Genomic DNA, 14734 nt, shown 5'->3' on the forward strand with positions numbered 1-14734 from the left:
AAGACAATTTTTTGAACAAATTTAAGTTATGATTTTCAGGTAATTGAAAATTTGGATCACAGGGTTAGGGGGATTTGTTTGATAATTGATAAATAAAGTTAACAAATTTAATTAGAATGTAGAAGAGATGAAATTTAAAGTAATATACAGAAAAATAAAGATTCAAAGATGAAGAACAATTCTTACGTTACTATTTTCCAGTCTGTATTTTATGATTATAGATTGTGCTTAGGTATATCAAACACTGTTGGTTGTTTAGGTTGGTAGGAATTTAATCTAGTCGATTACATAGAAAAAAAATATCTTAGGTTTAGAATCACGACCCTCTTTATATAACTCCCTAAATTAAATCAAGGATAGAGATTGAACGAAACTTGCAGTCACTTTGCACGGCTCTGCAAATCGGGCGAAAATGAGTCAACTCGGAGAAAATTTGCATTGACTTTATTTCATTATCTAATACTATGATCTCTTTTCTTCACTTCTTCCTTCTTTTCAATCTTAATCTCCTGAATCCTTTTTTCTGGTTCCCTTACTCTGTATTCAATTCAACTGTTTTTAATTTCTTTTAGTTTGTTTTAAAACTCGTTTTTCACTTTTATTTTTCTGCGTTGTCATACTATTATTTGACATTATGTTTTCTATCTATATTGGTTCTATAACATGACGATGGTTTTCTAATTTTTCAGGCCTTTGTTGTTCATCAGATCATGAGAAGCATTCAGTTTTGGACCTTTCTTTTCAATGGTCTCCTCCTTAGAACTTTATTATTACAACCAAATATCGACATTTCATCAAGTTATTCGGCAGTATTGCAAGCCTCAAATACTTAAGAGGATCTTACCAGTATGAATCAGTATTATTTTCTTTATCATGTTTATGATTTAAATGTTGTTTTCGATCCAACTTTGATCAACTCGGTCGCAACAACTCAGTTTTTGCATTTAGAATATTTGAATTTCAAAAAGTTCAACTTTTCCCCTATTACTCTCCGTAACGAAATAATCTCTATTTCTCAACCGAATCTACTCAAAGGATAGTCAACTTTCCTCTTATAATATATATCATGTATCTTGATAAAAATATCTTCTTTAACTCCTTTAAAGGAAACAATAATTCTGGTATAACTAATTATAGTTATTTTAGCTATAATTTCAACCTTTATATCAGAAACTCTTCAACCCTAGAAACCATCTTCCATCCAGTCTTCTTCATATCAAAACCTTACAAAAGAGCAATCTTGAAAATTATATGGCTTCGTCGTCAAATAATCAGATCTCGACAATCATTAGCAAAATGCAAAACACTTAAATAAAAGACATTTGTGCTAGGCAGATGAGAAGAGCAGTAGGTACTAAATCAACTTTTGTCAAGGTCCCTGAGGACTATAACACTACTCTTATTGGAAAGTTTTTTTCAAAAGATACTTTTGATACTGATGTTATAAGGAAAGAAGTCCAACAACTATTGAACAAATACAGAACAAAGGATGTGAGAGCCATTGGCAGGAACATATATCTTTTCAAGTTTCATAATGCTGAAGTTGTGAATACTGTTCTCAAAAAAGGTCCTTGGAATGCAAAAAAATGTCACTTGGATCTCCTAAAATATGACGCGACTATTCCAGTTGACAAATGGGTATTCTCTCACCAAGAATGGAACGTGCAATTCAAGAATCTTTTACTGGAGCATCATTCAAAGGAAATTGTTGATGAAGCTATTGAGGAATTGGGAATCAAAGTTTGTACTGAACCGGAAGATTGCACACAAGTCTATGGAAGCACTATTACATCAAGGATCAAAATTGATCTATCCAAACCTCTTCACAGGGGAGGATGGCGGAACAATGCAGCTGGAGGAGTAACTTGTATTCGCTTTCACTAGGGAAAACAACCATATTCTCTCTGTCCCAAGTGTTTCACAATTGATCACAAAGATGAAGATTGTGACACGGTAGCTGATGATCTCAAGATAAGGAGATACACAAATGAGGAATACATTGCCTATATTCATGAATTGGCTGCAACTTATGGGGTAGAAATCATTGAAGATTTGAATCTGTTGATACAAAGAATTGCTGAAGCTAGCCATAACCAGAAAGAAGAAGAGGATAATAGGGCAAATAAAAGGTCTAGAACTGATGATCAAGACTCAATTAATTTGGATGATAACAACATGGAAAGTAATACTGGTAACAATCCTCTTGCAACAGAGGCTGATGAAATGGAACATGACCTAGTTGAGGATGGAGCTAAGGAAATAGAGGAGACTTCTCATGAGATGAATGAGGCCCCTCCAAAATTGGTAATACCAATTTAATTTTCAAACAATATTTTTCTCGATCATTCTCATCATTGTCATTATTTATGCAATACGAATAATTACACAACAAACTATCTTCCTAATCTTCATGTTTTATTTCCATATAATAACTTGTGTATCAAGTTTAGTTTTTTTTCACTTTTTTCACAATGAAAATTATGAGTTGGAACTGTCAGGGTTTCTAGGAAAACAAACTAGAGAATATCTCTTGCATCCTAATAACTTACATTCTCTAGATATAATCTTTTTGTGTGAAACTAAAATAAATGATATTAGGATTATAAATCTCACAAACTGTCTTAACATGCCCAACAGCTCCTTTGTCCCTTCCATTGGTCAAGCTGGAAGGATTGTTCTTTTGTGGAAAGATGGTTTCTCTTTAGAAATTTTCAACTCGTCTACTTATATGTTCCATGCTCTAGTAACTAATGACCCTGATATATGTGAATGATTTCTCTCTTGTGTCTATGGCACACCTTATAGAGATGACCAACCATATCAATGGGAGTACATTAAAAATCTTAGCAAAGTGGTAAAAATCCCCTAGGTCCTTATTGGGAATCTGAATATCACTTTTGATCTGTCTGAAAGAAACACTAATACAAACCCTACTAATGATGAGGTCATTGAACACATTAAAGAAGCTGAACTTCATGATTTAGGTTTTAGTGGAAATCCTTATACCTGGACTAGCAATAGTCATGAAACTAGTAAAATTAAATCCAGATTAGATAGATCTTTGGTAAATAATGATTGACTCATTACTTTCCCAGATTCTAAATTAGTACATCTTCCTATAAAAGGTTCAGATCGTGCCCCTATCCTCTTGTCCTTGTATACTAACTTTTTAGGTTCTAACAGAACTTGGAACTTCTTTGAGCATTAGCTTCAAAATGACACTTGCATAAATGAAATCAAGAATGCTTGGGTATCTAACACTACATGTTCTTCAACTTTTATTATGATCAATAAATTGTCTATCACTAGATATATTTTATCTAAATAGAGTAAAAACATCTATGGGAATATTCAAGGCAGAATTACAGCTCTCCAACAACAATTAGCTCAACTTCAGTATGCAGATATCCAAGGCAACAACACTGATGAGGTTTTGAAACTTGAGAAAGAAATTGATGCTTTAAATGAAATACAAGCTTCCTCTAATAGGAAAAAGTCAAAAGATCATTTTTACAATGTTATGGATAGGAATTTCAAATTTTTTCATATCAGAGCAAACCAAAGAAGAGTTAGAAACAGAATAGACTCATTGCAAGCTCCAGATGGTACGTGGTGTCAAGATAAAATCACTATATAAGATCCTCTAGTGTCTCACTTCAAGAGAATAAGCACAACATCAAATCCAGCTGATACTGAAAATTTTATGCAACATATTCCTTCTGGCATCTCACAGGAAGACAATGCATCCTTAATTTCCATTTCTTCAAACCAAGAAATTCACCAAGCTCTAAAGTTAATGGATCCTTGGACCTCCCAAGGACTCGATGGCTTTCCACCAGGTTTTTATCAATCTCAGTGGCAGACAGATCAAGATGATGTGTGTAAAACAGTTCAATCATTCTTTAGTTCTGGATTCCTTCTAAAGAAACTAAAAAAATACCAGAATTACTTTAATTCCTAAGACAACTTCAGCACACAAGCCAGAAGATTTCAGGCTCATTTCTCTTTGCAACACAATCTACAATCTTATTTCAAAAATAATTGCTTTAAGACTTAAAAAACACATGGTCAACATTATTCTGTCATCTCATAATGCAGTGTATCAGTACTGCTCAGGTGGAAATTATTGTTAATGGATCTCCCTCTAAAGCTTTCAAACCTACAAGAGGAATTAGACAAGGAGATCCCTTATCTCCTTATCTATTTATTTTTCCAATAGAGGCTTTCTCAAGACAAATGAATCATTTTGAAAACATTAATATGTTAACAAGTATGAAGATATCTAGAAATGCTCCAAAAATTAACCACTTGTTGTTTGCAGATGACTGCCTACGTTTTTGTAAAGCTAATCAGATGCAAGCAAATAAGCTTCTTCAGCTGATTGGAGATTTTAGTACCTGCTCCGGCCAACTTATAAATTTTCATAAATCTGCAGTTTATTTCAGCAACAACATGAGTCTTTTTTCTTGTCATCTCATTAGTTGAATTCTTCAAGTTAGAAAACTAAACATTGAAGAATAAAAATATTTAGGTCTCCCTTTTTTTGTAGGCAGAAACAAGAAGATTCCTTTTCCAGTCTCATTACTAAGATGAAAAACAGACTCTCAAGATGGAAGGGTTCATATATGTATGAAGCCGGTAGATCAGTTATGATCAAGAATGTAACCAATGGAGTTCCAGTTCACCATATGACCAGTTTCAAGCTACCAGACAACACAATTGATCAACTAAACTCCATTCAACAAAAATTTTGGAGAAACAAGAAGACTAATAGAGGAAGGCACTTCGTAAGCTGTAGGAGTGTTAATAATCCAAAATAAGAAGGAGTCCTGGGTTTCAGAGATTTGCACTTATTCAATAGAGTTCTCCTTGCAAAATCTGCATGGAAATTATGTTCTGATACTACTTCTATTTGTACTGCCTCATTTCAAGACAAATACTTTCAAGATGGTCATTTTCAATGCTTCAGATAATGATAATTCAACCTAGTCATGGAAAAGTATTAGCTATGAACTTCTCTTCATCAAGAAATATAGCTACTGGAGTGTAGGCAATGGGCAAAAAATTATGATACGACATCATAGATGGATTCCTGAACTGGATCTTCCTCCAAAGCCTAAGGCTGGTGTTTCTCACTCTCAAGATTATACTTATGCCAACCATTTATTCTCTGCAAATAATGATGGTTGGAATTCAAGTTTAATCCTATCTCTATTTGATTCACATACTGCTACCTTAATTCTGAAAATCTCTACCCACGGTCACCAAGAAGACAAGCTGGTAGGCACCCTTGAAAAAAGTGGAAAATTTATACTAAAGTCATCTTATAACAAAATGCTTAAAGAAAGAAATGGAGATTACTTAGTGGGTACAAGGATGCAGGGAATTTTTAAGAAACTGTGTAGGTTACCTATACTTCCTAGAACTAAATGATTCATGTGGAAATGTGTGAAACGGATCCTGCCAACAAGAGACAAGCTGCTGGAAGTGATTCAAGATGATGATTACAGCTGTCGCTTCTGTTCTCATGAACTTTTATATGCTAATCATATTATTCTAGAATGTTCATTATCTAAAGAAGTATGGTTTGCGGTTCTGGGAATTCATATTTTGCAAGGAAGTAATCTAGAAGATTGGATATGTGGATAGTTTGATAAGTTTATAGCAAGGCAGATTCAAGAAACTGAAGTTTGCAAAATAGGAATTGTATCTTGGTGTATATGGACTGCTAGGTGTGATAAGGTCTTCAAAGGAGCCACCTTAACCCCTGAAAGCATCATCCAGAAATGCAGAAGAGAATTTGCAGTTTTAGAAAACAAACCAGTTACAAACCATAGACTTCCAGTTCCATAAAACAGGATCAATCTTCACTGGCAGCCAGCTTCATCTGGTTATTTTAAAATTAATTCTGATGGATCATATCTTGCAGAAAATAAAGCTGGAGGCATTGGACTAATTCTTCGCGATTTTGCAGGTACACATCATGGATCAAAATGCATCTACCTAATTACTACAAGTAGTCCAGAACAAGCTGAGAGTAAAGCTTTATGGAAGGCAATGCATTGAGCATTAAAAAAGAAGCTGAAGAAAGTGATTTTTGAGCTGGATGCAAAGCTTGTAGTGGACGCTGTTTTGGGAGTTTCTCTTAACATTGATCGGAGAATACACAACTTAATCTTAGATACAAAAAACTTATTAAGCATTCATTCCTCTTGGGAATGTTTCTATGTGCTCAAAGGGAAAAACAAAGTAGCAGATTCTCTTTCTAAGTTAGCTAGGACTCAATTTATTTGTGGTGTTTGGCTTTTAGCTCCTCCATATGAAATTATTAATCAACTTCGTGAGGATACAAACTATGTAAACACTATTTGATCTTCAATTCAATTTTTAAGTTTCAAAAAAACAATTCTTATGCTATTATGACTGAGCATAGCAATATTCATGTTCATGTTGAACCTGGCAGTATTTTGATCGATCATCTAACTACAACCATCGACACCGAGTGAATTGAAAAAAAAGGGAGTCTATCATGACAGGATGGCGTGACTAGGCGAGGTAGCTAAGAAACGTCCCAAGTACTTTTCTTCACTTTTGTGTGTTTTCTTTTGTTTTTTTGCCCTTCATGTACATTCGCCTAGACACATATCTTGGACTTGCATTGTCAACCTGGTACTGGGATGTGGTCTAATCATTCACCTTTAATTAGCATTTACGTATTAAATTCTAGATTGATCGTGGATATCCACCCCAATATGTATCGAGTGAGACATAAAAGCCGGACCCCTATAAATTCCTGGGTGGTGGGTCCCAAGAGCATGTTCCCCTCAGTATATCTCACGGTGTAAAATCACGGTGAGTGTAGAACTGCTCTTTCCGTATAAACAAGACCATATAAAGTTTGCGTGCCGGCCAAAAAGAAATATTGCACTTTCCACATTGACATACGGAAAAAATTAGGAATATGGCACTTTCGAACACATGTTTGGATTGCGGTACTTTAAATTCCAGTAGATTCCCGTAGATGTATTCTTTTAAATGTTTTCTGAGAGACAATTTGTTGGAGATTTCTTATATTCCAGACAATATAATCGGGATAAAATTAATATAAAAAGTCATTTTTTCTCACAAAAACGCATCCAAAACTGCTTGTTGTTTTCTTTCAACTAAACCAAAATATATTTCATTTTACTTTATATTTTTGAATGATCGCACAACTTCTGAAATATCTTACTCTAGTAATTTTTTATGTTAATTACCGTTTAATGAGACATTTTGTTTATGATGCTATTATGATCTGGTCCAAAATTATTCTCATCATTTTTAGTTGACTCCATAAAAAAAAATTTAACTTCTTAAAAAAATGTAAGAAACTAACATAAATACATTTTTATTTATCGATAAACAAATAATTTTGCGAAACAAATATATTTTCCTAGTCTCGAGATTATTCATTCATTGGGGTTCTATTGTATAGGAAGTGTGACGAGACCGTAATTGACGCAGAAATAGCTCAGGAGAGTAACCAATCAGATCCGTTAAGGACCAGAATTTACTTGTTTCGACTGGGACATTTTGCTGGGTAAAGAACAAAGATCCAAGTACATATCAGTACTGACAATGAGTATATTACTGGTGCATTCAATAAATATTTGAAAACAAGAAATCTTATGAACAATAAATATTTCAATACCTGGTCAAGTCTTAAATACCATCCTTCTAAATTCTAATCAAATCTGTTGCCCAACTCTACTTTATTCATCTACAGAAGAACCTAAAAACTACGGAGGCAATATAGAATGCCAGCCATCTACTGAACTTTTATCAAGAAGATAAAAAGGAAAACCTGACTAGATAAGTGAAGACGGAAAGAAAAAGGCAGCACTAACCAGTCGTATGAGATTTGCTCACCATGTTTTCCATTGACTTTGTCTGGTAGACACGAACAAAGCCTGAGCTATCACTAGAAGTATCTCCTCGTGTTGTTGCCCTTTGCCCCGAATGTGAACTTATTCCAGAAAGAACATAAGCCCTCCCAGATGACTCATATATTTGCATGTTCTCCATTCTTGACCGTATCTCTTTGAGCTCTGAGTCTAATGCTGCACATAATTGATTACCAGTACGTGCAGAAGTTGTTTCTGACAGGTCCTTTTGACAACTCTCCAGGATAGACCATGCACTAGATAGGTCACCTTTCTCAGTAGCATCACGTGATTCTGACATTGCTTTAGTAGCTCGAAGCCGACATTTTTGCTGGTCTACCTCAATAGGCACAACGACGAATCCTTCCTCCACAATCTCAGGCCTCTGAATTTTAACTTTCTTAATTGTTGTACTCTTGACTTGTTTTGTGAAAGGGTCTTTGTAAATGCACCCCACGTTAACTAATTCCGTCTCAGTACTGGAGTCTCCACCTCCTACTGTTGGAACATTTAGCGAGATGAGAAAACCCTTCTCTTCGTTCTCATACAAATCCCCAACATCAATGAATCCAGTTTGATTCTCATCTGTTAAAAGCACTGAATAACTCCCTGCATTAAGTGAACCAATACGTATATCTGGGTGCACAGACTGAACATGTACTTGAACGTCCTGCAAAACTACACTAAGAAGTCCACCGATGCATTGAGCAAAAGCATCTTGTATGAACCCCTCAGCTTCAATGAAAGAAAATGTTCCCTTGCAGCCCTCAGAAATTGAGAGTAACAAGACAGGATCATGGCAAGAACCAAAACCAAACGTATGCACAGGAACCTTAATCATGGTTAAACTTTTTTGGAGTCTTGTTGTATCGTTAGATGTGTCCTTCCCATCTGATAACAGCATGAGACTACAAAAGGGATTCTTTTCTTTTCGGGAATCAATCACTGAAGCACCCATTCTTAGTCCATTAAGAATATGAGTCCCATTACCGGTTGCCAAGAAGTTTACCGCTGACAGTGCATGCTGCTTTCCCAAGACATTCATCCGACGAAGAGGTAAGAGCTGGTTGGCGTAAGTTCAGAAAGTAACTATAGATAACCGGTCAGAAGGGCCAAGGTTCTCTATCACAAACCTCATGGCTCGCTTTAACAACTCAATCTTGGAGCCCCTCATACTACCACTTACATCAAGAACTGTGACAAGGTCAACTGGAGCACGACAACTCTGAGAAGTATGTGCGGCATCATTATCTTGCATATTATCGGTAAGAAGAGCTTTAAGATTAATCAGCACACTGAAGTTTTCTTTCATAATTGATCGTTGAACAGCTGACATTTCTGGGTACGTTTTGATATCAATGTATGGTGAGCTATTAGAGGTAAATTGAGGTTGTGAATCCAAGGAATCTTCATTGACCCCAAAATTCAGAGATCTTGAGCCTAAGACATTCGACTCAAACGTTCCGATATTTACAGGCAAAGGTGCATTTGTTACCAAAGGATGGTATGCTTCCATGTTGGTTCTTACCCTTTTATTAGAGAGATCTAGTGAATTAGCACCTAACTGGAAAGGTCTACCCTCCCAATTGGCTGCGTAATTTACCAGGCCATTTCCTAGGTTAGTCAATTGCCTTGGCTGTTGATGAAGGAGATTTGTAGAATTAACAACACCTTGTAAAGGACTTCCCATGCTAGTCACTAGACTTTGCCGTCGATGAAGGACATTTGTAGAAGTAGCAGCACCTTGTAAAAAAATTCCGATGTGAGTTAATTGCCTTTGCAGCTGCTGTTGCTGAAGGAGCTGTTGCAGTTGCTGTTGCTGAAGAAGCTGTTTCTGCCTTTGCGGTTGCTATTGCTGAAAGCGAATTGTAGAAGTAGTACCTTGTGAAGTATTTAGCGCGTTATTTAGTATCCTTTGCTGTTGCTGTTGCTGCTGCTGCTGCTGCTGAAAGAGAATTGTAGAAGTAGTACCTTGTGAAGGATTTAGCGCGTTACTCAGCAGCCTTTGCTGTTGCTGAAGGGGATTTGTGGAAGTAGCACCTTGTAAAGGATTAACCTTCCATTTGGTTTGGCAAATGATGCAGGTCTGGCTTCCACTCTTGGCATTTGAAACGACACATGAGAAATGGAAGCAATGAGAGCATTCTGCAGTGAACATGGGGTTTCCATCTACTACTTCCGTAGCTAAGTTGCATATAGCACAAGTCATCTACATAACACACAGAACACAGACCAAAGTACAAAATCAAAATCAAAACCAACAACAAGTACTGCAATTATGTGTAATACTCTTCAACATACAGATATTAATCTTGAGTAATGCTAAAAATGGAAAAAAAATGATATGCCAAGAGTAAGATCCTAATTTCAATATAAGAAACACCATTTAAGAGACAACATCATATTAAACAAGTTGAATAGTTCATGATCAGTGATAAAAACAGTAAAGATCAAACAAAAAATCATGTCAAAATTGCTTAGGAGCTAAGGTGATACCATTAGAAGTAATAAAATACACCCAAATAATCAAATACCCCAAAACCCTAAAATTCACGAGCAAAAACAAATATACAATCAATTCAAAGGTCAATTTTTATCTTCAAAAGTAAAATTATACGCACCATACTTTTTTTTTTGAAGAAAACGAAACGATGATCACTTCTGGAGAGTAGTACTCTTAGGAGCGAAGGAATACTAATAATAAAGAGAACAGGGGGAGTCATAAGTCAAGTCCTTGAAGACTTTATATAGAGTGAGTAGGGGTGTAAATTGGGCCGGGCCGGGCAGCCCGACCTATTTATTAAATGGGACGGTATAGGGCGGCCGGAACATCTTTTATCCATGAAATTAAAAGGGTCGGGCGGGCAGGGTTATTTATCTACAGTTAGTACCCATGGCCTACCCAAGCCTGTTTTGTAATTTGGGCTCGGGCGGGTAGGGCCTGGAGGGCCTTGAATATTACAAACAAATATATATATTATATATATATATTGTTAAAAATAAAAAGAAAGTAGTAATAATACACAAGTTTTACTTAAAATTAATAATCAAATACTAGAATTGAGATGGGAATAAGATAAACCAAACTTCCTATAATTTTTCCTGAATTGAATCATCAGAAAAGGAAACTGCCTTAGATTTTGCTCAATATTTTCTCTATATGGTTAACAAAATTAGACTCCAATGGAATAAAAGTTAAAAAATACATATGAAAACTATGAGGATTGACTGTATTAAGTATATGTATCAAGTATATTCTAGGATAAAACAAATGAGAACAGTCACTTAGGCTAGGTAAATGGATAACACTGGCGGGCTAACATGGCGGGTAGCATTGACGGGATAATAGGGAGGGTATTGGGCCGGGCAAGAAAATTTGAATTGTGGCCTGTGCCCGCCCTCTTATTTAAATGGGCTAGGTCGGGCCAGCCCGTGAAGGGCCACGGTCACCCATGGGCTGTCATGGGACAGGACGGACGGTACTGGGCCTCGGGCTGCCGGACAAAATTTACACCCTTAAGAGTGAGAGACTTTAAAGAGAAGGGTATTTTTGTCAACTACACCATTATGCTTGCAAACTACTACTTCTCTCCATTTCAGGAAAAATAATACTTTCACTTTTCATTTTTTTTGCCTAACCTAAAATAACCTTGCTAAATTGGGGTCTATAGGACTTAATTGGGGCCTATGAAATTTTCATTCCCACACCACCAAATTAATATAAGCACCCAAACTTCTAACAAATACTAATTTACCCCCACATTAATTCCTAAAACAATCTCATATAAATACTAATCCTTACCATTTTCAGTAAGTCCAAAAACAAAAAATCCTAAACCTAGAAAAACTTTCTATTTCCATCATAAACTTTTCAAATTCTCAAAGCCCTAATCAAAAAAAAAATTCATCCTCTTCTCCGACGATCTTCGATCTAACCAAGAAAAAGGTATATCTCTATCAATACGTTTTATGATTTGCATTTCTTCATTGATTTACATGTTTAAATCTTCGATCAAAATCTCTGATTAACCAAGAATCGGTTTATATGATGATTAACATAAACCGATTCTTGGATTTGGTTTCCGCCATGAAGAGCATGCATAGTAATCGGTTTATATGATGATTAACATCAACCGATTTTAGGGTTTGAAACAAAAGATGAAAATACATCACCAGAATCGGTTTATAAGTGCTTTAAAATAATCCGATTCTGGGTACTTTTTTTAAAAAAAAAATTATGCGATCCCACAATCGGGTTTATGAGTGCCTGATAATTTACCGATTATGTTTGTCTTTTCATATTCCTATTTATAGTCGGATTTTATACATGTACCACATAAACCGATTTCTTATGTTTTTGTAGTCCGAATCGGATTACATATGATTACTTATGTACCGATTCTTAGCTAGATTTTTTTTTTTTTTTGGTTTTGTTTTATATAGATATGGACTTCGGACACCTAGCGTTTTACTCTCGAGATCTCATACTGGAGGACATTCTTATGAAACCGCAACGAGTGTCAGAAAGAAGTCTCTACAAGTTTACATATGGGCGTGAGACCAATCTTGAACAAGCCCTTGCATTGATTGAAAAGCTTGCACTGGAGGAGCTTTATGAGGTCTTGAGGTTCGCTAGGATGAGGAGAAACGTCATTTCAGCTGAGAGGGAGGCCCATGCAGAAATGGAAGGTATGTGGGAACTAATGGCTCAAGCACAAGCTGCTGCTCCTGATGGTGCTGATGCTGGTGCTGCTGCAAATGCTCCTGATGCTGGTGTTGCTGCAAATGCTCCTGATGCTGGTGCTGCGGTAAATGCTCCTGGTGCTCCTTAAGTTTTTAAGTTTAACTTTTAAATACTAAAACTTTAAGTTTATAAGACTTGTGGTTGTTTTAAGTATTTTGGGATGGTTGATGTTTGTATTTTGGATGATATTTGTGTGGTTCATGTTTTTATTTTGGATGATCTTGTGTTGAACTTAATGCACTTAATGTGAATACTAATATTCTGTGGAGCACGTGTCACGATCTTAGTGGCCGCATATATACCTAACTGTGTAGCCTTCGCTAAACAGAGAAGCCTGAGTAACAAGAGATACCTCCGCAGATGTACTTTATCTCATCCCAAGAACAAAGGCGTGAACGGTCAAGATAAGGAAGGAAAAAGCCTAGTCTATATAGAGTCAGCTGGCGAGGGGACAGAGGTAGATGATGCATCCAATCAGCATTAAATGCTCAAATATCTTATCTACACGCATGAATCTAGGCACGTGGAGAGAGAAAGCGTGGCAGAACCCGGTTGGCGGAAGCTGGCGGTGAACGAAGGTACAACCTGTACTAAGGTTGGGTAGTTCCCGAAGGAACGTGGGCCAGCTGAGGTGGCGAAATATAACTGGAGAAACTACACGGTGGACGAAGGTACTATTGGTACGAAAGGTATATCAGCAGATGATGGACCCAAAGGCATCAAAGATATACCTGGAGCAAGAGAGGCTATATCAAGCTTCACCAACAAACTAAGGGCATTCAATATCGAGGAGAGAAGATCTAGTCTTAAGCTTATACCTCTTTAATGTTAGAACTTAAGTATTTACTTCCACTTGAGTTCTCTCTATTACTTTGGGAAGCATTTAAGATCTTTGTAACCACCACAACTTAATACAAAAACAAGCACTCATTACCCCGTGGATGTAGACAAATGTCGAACCACGTAAATCTCTTGTGTCTCATGATAACTTAGAAGCTTTTACATTATACTTTTGTTTTTCGTTGTTATTGTGATCTTAGATATCATTTATTACTTGGCAATATCGGTTCAACGGAAGTATCAATACTACTTAGTATCAGATTCTCAGAGCTGTATACATTACGTAGACTACGGGAAAACGAGTAGTCACAGTTTGGCGCCCACCGTGTTTTCCTCACGTACCTGAGTTTAGGCACAGTTTTACATTTTACTTATACATCTTCTGAAACGAAGGGATCTGTGTTTCACCGATGAATCTCACTCTCTAGTGATTCGTTCATCCATTATTTGTGTATGTTTTTGAGTTCATAGCCTCTGAAAACGTGCCTCATTACAGATCCACAACAAATCTTTCAAAAAACATACTCACAAAACGCCAAAATGTTTGTTTTATACTAAAACAACCTTTCTTAAACAAATCGCATCTTAGATCTGAGAACCTTTGACTGACAGAGGAATCTCAGTAAAATTTTAAGGATAAAAGATCTTCCAACGCATTTAATAGCCTTGTTTTTCGCAAGATCTGACACCCCCCTTTTTTCATTGGTTTTCAATATTTTAAGGTTGTATTTTCCAAGGATGTCATAAGCATTTAATACCCGTTTGTCAAAAACATTATTTCAGTCCTTTTTCTGAAAAAGATGCTTAACAGTCTTCTGTGTCAGAGCATTAATAGCTACTTTTAACGAAGGTACCCAAGTAGCAGACTTCTTGGATTTTTCTGTAACCGCAGAATAACCAAAGCTGAAGGCATGCAGAAACCAACTGATGTACCAACAAGCTCACGAACAGCTATCACAAGAGGGAGATCCCAAAAGCCGTCTCAAGCAAACCAAAGGAATGAAGCGGAGGACAGACAAAGCGAAATAGCAAAAAGAGCAGTTGCTAACAAATCGCCTATTCCTGCTGAAGGGATGGGGAAAACATCAGGAGCTCAACCAATCTACGACATGCCATTACCGGAGCATGCTACATCTACGAAGCCACCTGCGGCCAACGCAGGGTTACCCAGAACCTTAGCTCCTACTGGGCGAGGGTTGGTAAATCTAACTCCAATTCAGATAGATCC

The 14734-nt window shown here is 36.5% G+C and overlaps 1 pseudogene; it reads right to left on the reverse strand.

The window, feature by feature from the left end:
* Positions 1 to 7670: 7670 nt before the first annotated feature.
* On the reverse strand, positions 7671 to 10634 carry LOC113349117 (annotated as a pseudogene).
* Positions 10635 to 14734: the final 4100 nt, after the last annotated feature.

This window comes from Papaver somniferum, chromosome 2, assembly GCF_003573695.1.
Source record: "Papaver somniferum cultivar HN1 chromosome 2, ASM357369v1, whole genome shotgun sequence".
NCBI classification, from domain to species: domain Eukaryota; kingdom Viridiplantae; phylum Streptophyta; class Magnoliopsida; order Ranunculales; family Papaveraceae; genus Papaver; species Papaver somniferum.